Source organism: Scatophagus argus, chromosome 19 (assembly GCF_020382885.2).
Source record: "Scatophagus argus isolate fScaArg1 chromosome 19, fScaArg1.pri, whole genome shotgun sequence".
Lineage (NCBI taxonomy): Eukaryota > Metazoa > Chordata > Actinopteri > Scatophagidae > Scatophagus > Scatophagus argus.
In genome coordinates this window covers 21,068,114-21,074,743 of record NC_058511.1, presented here as the reverse complement: position 1 = coordinate 21,074,743, position 6,630 = coordinate 21,068,114, and the positions used below count along the sequence as shown (strand labels likewise).

Here is a 6,630-nt window from a genome sequence, read left to right as displayed (position 1 = left end):
GCAATTTTGATGTTCCCAGAATAGATCCCGGCCTAGCCAATGTGCAAGAGGACGATATCTCAGTCGAAGAAATCATAGAAGTGGTTCAAGGAATCACTCTCTTCAAATTCACTCCCTCCAACAATGCGTGTGGCAACCATTTCCCTTATTTTAAAGAATAACAAAAATTTCCTTCACTGTAGTTCATATTGTTGATTTCCCTTCTAAATACAGATATAAAGCTTCTTGCAAAGCTCTTGGCTCAACATCTTGAAGTAGCTCTTCCTTCAATAATTTCAGCTGATCAGACAGGCTTCATGAAGGACTGATATTCATGTTTTAATATTAGATGCCTTCTATATATCCTTTATAGTCCCTATCCATCTGACACTCCTCGCTTGATGCTGAGAAAGCTTTTGATAGAGCGGAGTGGGACTACCTTTTTTACACTCTTGGGAAATTTGACTACGCGCCAAAATTTGTGTTCTGGATTGAAGTTCTTTACTCCTCACCAATGGCAGCAGTACGTACCAACAATACCCTCTCTCCGTACTTTAAAATGCAAAGAGGCATGAGACAGGGTTGCCCAGTGTCTCCGCTCTTATTTGCAATTGCCATAGAACCGCTAGCATTAGCTATTCCACAGAAAGTTTAAATATCTTGGAATTTAGGTTACACATAATTACAATGACCTATATAAGGAAAAATTTCTGCCCCTGTTAGATGTTCTGGACAGGACATTAAACGCTGGGATCTGTTTCAGCTTTCCTTGAGTGAAAGGACCAGTACCATTAAAATGACTGTATTGCCTATGTTCTTTTATCTGTTTCAGAACTTTCCCATATTTCTGTCCAAATTCTTCTTCAGGTCTATAGGCAAACTCATATCAACCTTTTTCTGGAACACAAAAACCCCACGTATACGGAAATGCATATTGCACAGACCACGTATTCAAGGTGGCATGGCACTTCCTAATTTTTAGTTTTATTATTGGGCAGCCAACATTAGGGCACTGATGTTTTGGATCTCATGTTTGGATCTACTAGCTCAAATACCCCTAAATGGTTAACATTGGAATGTACTTCTTGTGGACCCTCCTTCTTACCAGCTTTGTTGTGCACTGAACTCCAACTAGTAAAGCCCATCTCTTATTATACCCTTAACCCTGTTGTGGCTCACAAATTTGGAAGTTCAGGAGATCATTTACTCTTAACAGCCTCTCTCTTTTTGGTCTGATAACAAAAAAATCACGCATGTGGCCCAGGAGTGGGACACATTCATCATAGGATCTGTATGTAGACAATAATTTTCCATCTTTTAAGCAATTGATAGATAGATAGATTTAATATCCCTACATCATATTTCTTCAGATATCTACAATTGTGAAATTTTATAGCCTTACATTCTAGCTCCTTCCCCCTATATCCTGGTCCTTAAAACTAATGAAGTTATTATTATGGGTGATTTCAACATCCGCGTGGATGATAGTAATGATAGCCTTTGCGCAGTATTTATCTCCCTTAGATTCAATCGGCTTCTGTCAGTGTGTACATGAACCCACTCATTGCTTCAATCACATTCTTGGCCTTGTTCTGACATATGGTATTGATTTAGAACATTTAACTGTCTTTGAACAAAATCCTCTTCTGTCTGACCATTGTTTAATAACTTTTGAGTTTATACTATTTGACTTCATACCACCAAGAAAAAACTCCTGCACTAGGTACCTGTCTGATAGTGCTGTGGCTAAATTTAAAGAAACAGTTCTATTGTCATTAACTTCAGTATCATGTCCCCATACGAGTGAACAATACAATAATCCCTCTCAAATCGACCATTTCGTGGACAATGCTGCAAGTTTACTAAGGACGACTTTAGACTCTGTTGCTCCGCTAAAAAAGAAACTTTAGGTTATTTGCATAACCCCGGTTCTCTGATTAATATGAGTGAGATGTCTCACTATGGGATGCACGCCTCGCTGCAGACCTCAGAAGCATCAATCTCATTACGCCAATCCTGATTGGCTGGTGAAACGTGTCAGTCCGCCCCAGGTAGTACCATCTACCTTAAATAGTTCATGCGGACGGCAACACGTTATTCAAGATAAGCACCTCTTCTCACTCACCCAAGCAAGAAGGGTTGTCTGGTGAGACATCTCACTCATATTAATCAGAGAACCGGGGTTATGCAAATAACCTAAAGTTCTCTTTCATAATATTTCGCTCGATGTCTCACTATGGGATATGGTTGCTCCCGTATTGCCAGACAAGCTTATCAAGTGTCCACCAACCCACAGGGAAAAATACTCTGTTCCAATCAGGACAACAAAACCGCTCGTGCCACGCACGGAGCAGAGACGTCCAACATATAGAAACGGACAAAAGTGAGAGGCGAGGACCAACTCGCCGCAGCACAGATGTCCTGAACAGAAACTCCCCTGAATAAGGCCCAGGATGCGGCCATGCCACGAGTTGAGTGCGCTCGCAGGCCCACAGGTGACTGCAAACCCTGACTCGTATAAGCCAAAGCAATTGCCTCCACCACCCAGTGGGACAGACGCTGCTTTGTGACAGGTTTCCCCTTATGAGGGTTAGCCCAGGAGACGAACAGCTGTTCGCTCCTCCTGACACCCCTCGTCCTCTCCATGTACGTGCGCACTGCACGGACTGCCCAAACGGCAAACCAGCGGATGCTTGCTTGCTGTTTTCTTCCCAAACCCCACATGACAGGCGGCGATAGCTGCCAAGTACACTTTAACTGTGGAGAATGCTTTCCGTTTGTCAATCAGGTCCTGCAAGAATGACAAAATCACTCCTACTGGACACTGAAAGGGAATGTGGCCGTTTTTATGACACCACCCCTCAAACACTCTCCACTTACAGTCATACAGAGACCTAGTGGAGGAGGCTTGAGCACTTTGTATGGTGGAAATCACCCGCTGTGAAAGACCCACAGCTGACAGATTTAGCCACTCAGGGGCCAAGCCCACAGTGCCAGGCGTTCCGGGTGCGGGTGGAAAACAGTCCCTCCCCCCTGCGATAGCAGGTCCCTGCGCAGCGGGAGCTGCCAGGGCTGAGCGCACATCAACTGATATATCTCCGCTAGCCAGTGCATCGCAGGCCAATGCGGAGCTATCAAAATCAGCGCGTGGCCGTGCTCTCTCACTCTGGACAGAGTGGGTGGTACCAGGGCCAGGGGGGGGGAATGCGTACAGACGCTCGTGCGGCCAGACGTGCGCTAGTGCGTCTACTCCGAGAGGAGCATCCGCGCTGCGCAGAGAGTAAAACAGCGCGCACTGCGCGTTGTCTCTCGACGCGAACAGATCCACCACGGCCCGACCGAAATGGGCCCATGTCTGTTCCACAATATCCGGGTGTAGAGTCCACTCCCCGTATACTGGCACGCCCCTGGACAACAGGTCTGCTCCCGTGTTCAGGACTCCCGGGACGTGCGTCGCTCTCAGCGAGAGGAGACGACCGCAGCTCCACAGGATCAGCATGTGTAACTGACGGGAGCGTAATCCCCCCTGACGGTTGATATACGCCACCGTCGTCGTATTTTCTCACCAGGACATGATGATCCATAAGAGACGGAAGAAAATGTTTCAGGGAAAGGAACACCGCTGAAAGTTCCAGAAAATTTATGTGAGAGGTCAGAAAGGACGGAGCTCGCCAGTGGCGCAGCGTCCTGATGCACTCTGGTGTGACCAGCATTCTCCGTGCGCCATGACGCACGGGATCTAGCCCGCGTGAGGCCACCCAAAGCTGGAATTCCCTCATGTGGAGCCGACCAGAATGGCAGACGCCATCAGCCCGAGTAACCGAAGACATAATCTGAACTGAGCAGATTTGCCTGGATGAAAGAGCGCTAGACATGCCCGGAAAACTTTCACTCGGTCCGCCGAGAGGCGCGCTGTGAAAGTCACCGAGTCCAGAGATAAACCCAGAAAGATTATGCTCTGTGTCGGAGACAACATGCTCTTTTCCGCGTTTATCACAAAACCCAGATCGGATAGGTGTCGTATGAGAGTACGCGTGTGCGTCCTGGCCTCCTGCTCTGACTGAGCTGGCAGCAGCCAGTCGTCCAGGTATGCGGCCAAGCGGATGCCCTGCCGTCTCAGCGGGGCTGTCGCCGCTTCTGTGCACCACACAAACACCCTGGGACTTAAAGACAGACCGAAGGGGAGCACGCGGTACTCGTAACAAATCCCCTGGAAAGCAAACCTCAGATACTTTCTGTGGGGAGGATAAATTGGGATGTGGAAATACGCGTCTTTCAGATCGACAGAAGTGAACCAATCGCTCTGACACACAAGACGCAACAGGGATGCGTGCGTGAGCATCCTGAACTTGTATTTCCTGAGATGTCTGTTCAGAGCACGTAGATCCAGGATAGGGCGAATACCGCTCCCCCCCCCCGTTTCTTTTTGGGGACCAGAAAATACCTGGAGTAAAAACCGCTCTGACACTGTGCGGGAGGTACGACACAAATTGCTCCTTTGTTCAACAGTGAGATGATTTCCTCCTGTAAAACGCGAGCTGACTCTCCCTGAGCCTGGGAGTGTATTATACCGGCGAATCGCGGGGGAACAGCGGCAAACTGCAGCCTGTATACCCTCGAGACCGTCTTTAACACCCAGGGTGGGGCTGCGAACGCGGCCCACCTCTCCCATTTGGGGGAGAGAGTGGATGCATATCGCAGCTCCTCCAGCATAACAGGCTCCAGCCAGCCCAATGACAGGACGTCTTCCTCCTGCGGGGGGTCCGCTAGTTCGAGCTGGGAGCCCCAGCTGACGCTAGCCTCAGATGCCACCACCACGACCTCCCTCTCCTTTCCGCCCTCGACGGCGGTGCCGTCGGAAGGGAGATGGGGTCATGTCCAGACAAGCTAGCCTGGCGGGCTAGCCGTCGGCGAAGACTCTTAATCGTGAACACCGCACAGTGTTGACACGAGCCGGGGACATCGATAGCCAGCCGGGCATGTTCCAGCCCTAGGCAGCTCAAGCAGACCTGGTGTGGGTCCCTGCTCGATATCTTATTCCCACAGCGACAAGGACGGGCCTCAGAGTCAACGTGTCCTCTGGTGTGAGAGGTTCTAGCCTCCATTCCTCACGAGCTGGTGTGCAGGCAGGGAGTAGAGGCGGGTAGCTGGTGTGCTACTCTGAAGAAAAAACCGAGGGAATAGCTGGTGTGCTAGCGCTCGGAAACTCGAACAGCCGTGGTGAGGCGTCCAGAACAGTGCTAACCAGACCGTGGTGGGGCGAGGAAAGCACAGAGGAGCGATCTGGTGTGACCGCCGAAGCAAATAAAATGTCCAAAGCTAGGTAGCGCCCGGCGACAGAGGCTAAATAAGACCCGTCTGTGGACAGTTAAGCTAGCTAGCCCAGGACACGAGATATGCTCCGAGTGAGAAGAAGTGTTTGAATAACGTGTTGCCGTCCGCATGAACTATTTAAGGTAGATGGTACTACCTGGGGTGGACGGACACGTTTCACCAGCCAATCAGGATTGGCGTAATGAGATTGATGATTCTGAGGTCTGCAGTGAGGCGTGCATCCCATAGTGAGACATCGAGCGAAATATTATGAAAGAGAACTCATAAAGCAAAAGAAACTTGCACCCTGGTATAATACAGAGGTTGCAAATTAAAGCAAAACGTGCAAAAACTTGAGAGGAAATGGCGTTCCTCCAAACTTACTGAATCTTGCTCAATCTGGCAAGACAGTCTTAGATTATATGGGAAGGCCCTATGGACTACCAGAGCAGCCTGTTACTCAAAATTAATTGAGGATAACAAGCATAATCTCAGGTTTCTCTTCAGCACTGCAGCCAGGCTGACAGAGAGCCATAGTGCTATCGAGCCTTGTATCCCTGTGACCCTCAGCAGCAATGACTTTATAACCTTTTTTAACGACAAGATCTTAAACATTAGAGACAAAATTCAGCACCCACTGACCTCAGCTGGTACTGATGTAACATCAAACACTAGTGTCTTAGAACTAACAGTAGAAACAGATAATCATCTTGACTGCTTTTCACCTACTGATCCCCATGAGCTATACTCACTCGTATATTCTTGGATATTCATCCAAGCAAACAACATGCCTATTAGACCCCATCCCTACCAACCTTCTCAAAGAAGCTTTACCCTTACTTAGCACCTGTCTATTAGACATGATCAATCTGTCACAGATAACAGGCTATGTACCCCAGTCCTTTAAAGTAGCTGTAGTCAAACCTCTCCTTAAAAAACACACACTTGACCCAGAGGTTTTAAGCAACTATAGACCAATATCTAACCTTCCATTTCTTTCCAAGATCCTTGAAAGAACAGTCGCCAATCAGTTATATGACTTTCTTCAAAATAATAACTTATTTGAAAATTTTCAATCTGGCTTTAGAGCTCATCATAGCACAGAAACAGCATTGGTCAAAGTCACAAATGACCTCCTCCTGGCATCAGACAAGGGATTTATCTCTGTCCTTGTACTTTTAGACCTTAGTGCTGCATTTGACACCATTGACCACTCTATATTACTGCACAGATTGGAACACCTAATTGGCATCAAAGGAACTGCATTAAGCTGGTTTCAGTCTTATTTATCAGATCGATTTCAATTTGTTCATGTTAATGATACATCGTCCACACTCA

At 47.8% G+C, this 6,630-nt stretch overlaps 1 pseudogene; it reads right to left on the bottom strand.

The window, feature by feature from the left end:
- Positions 1-2,660: 2,660 nt before the first annotated feature.
- On the bottom strand, positions 2,661-5,084 carry LOC124050978 (annotated as a pseudogene).
- Between the last annotated feature and the right edge of the window lie 1,546 nt (positions 5,085-6,630).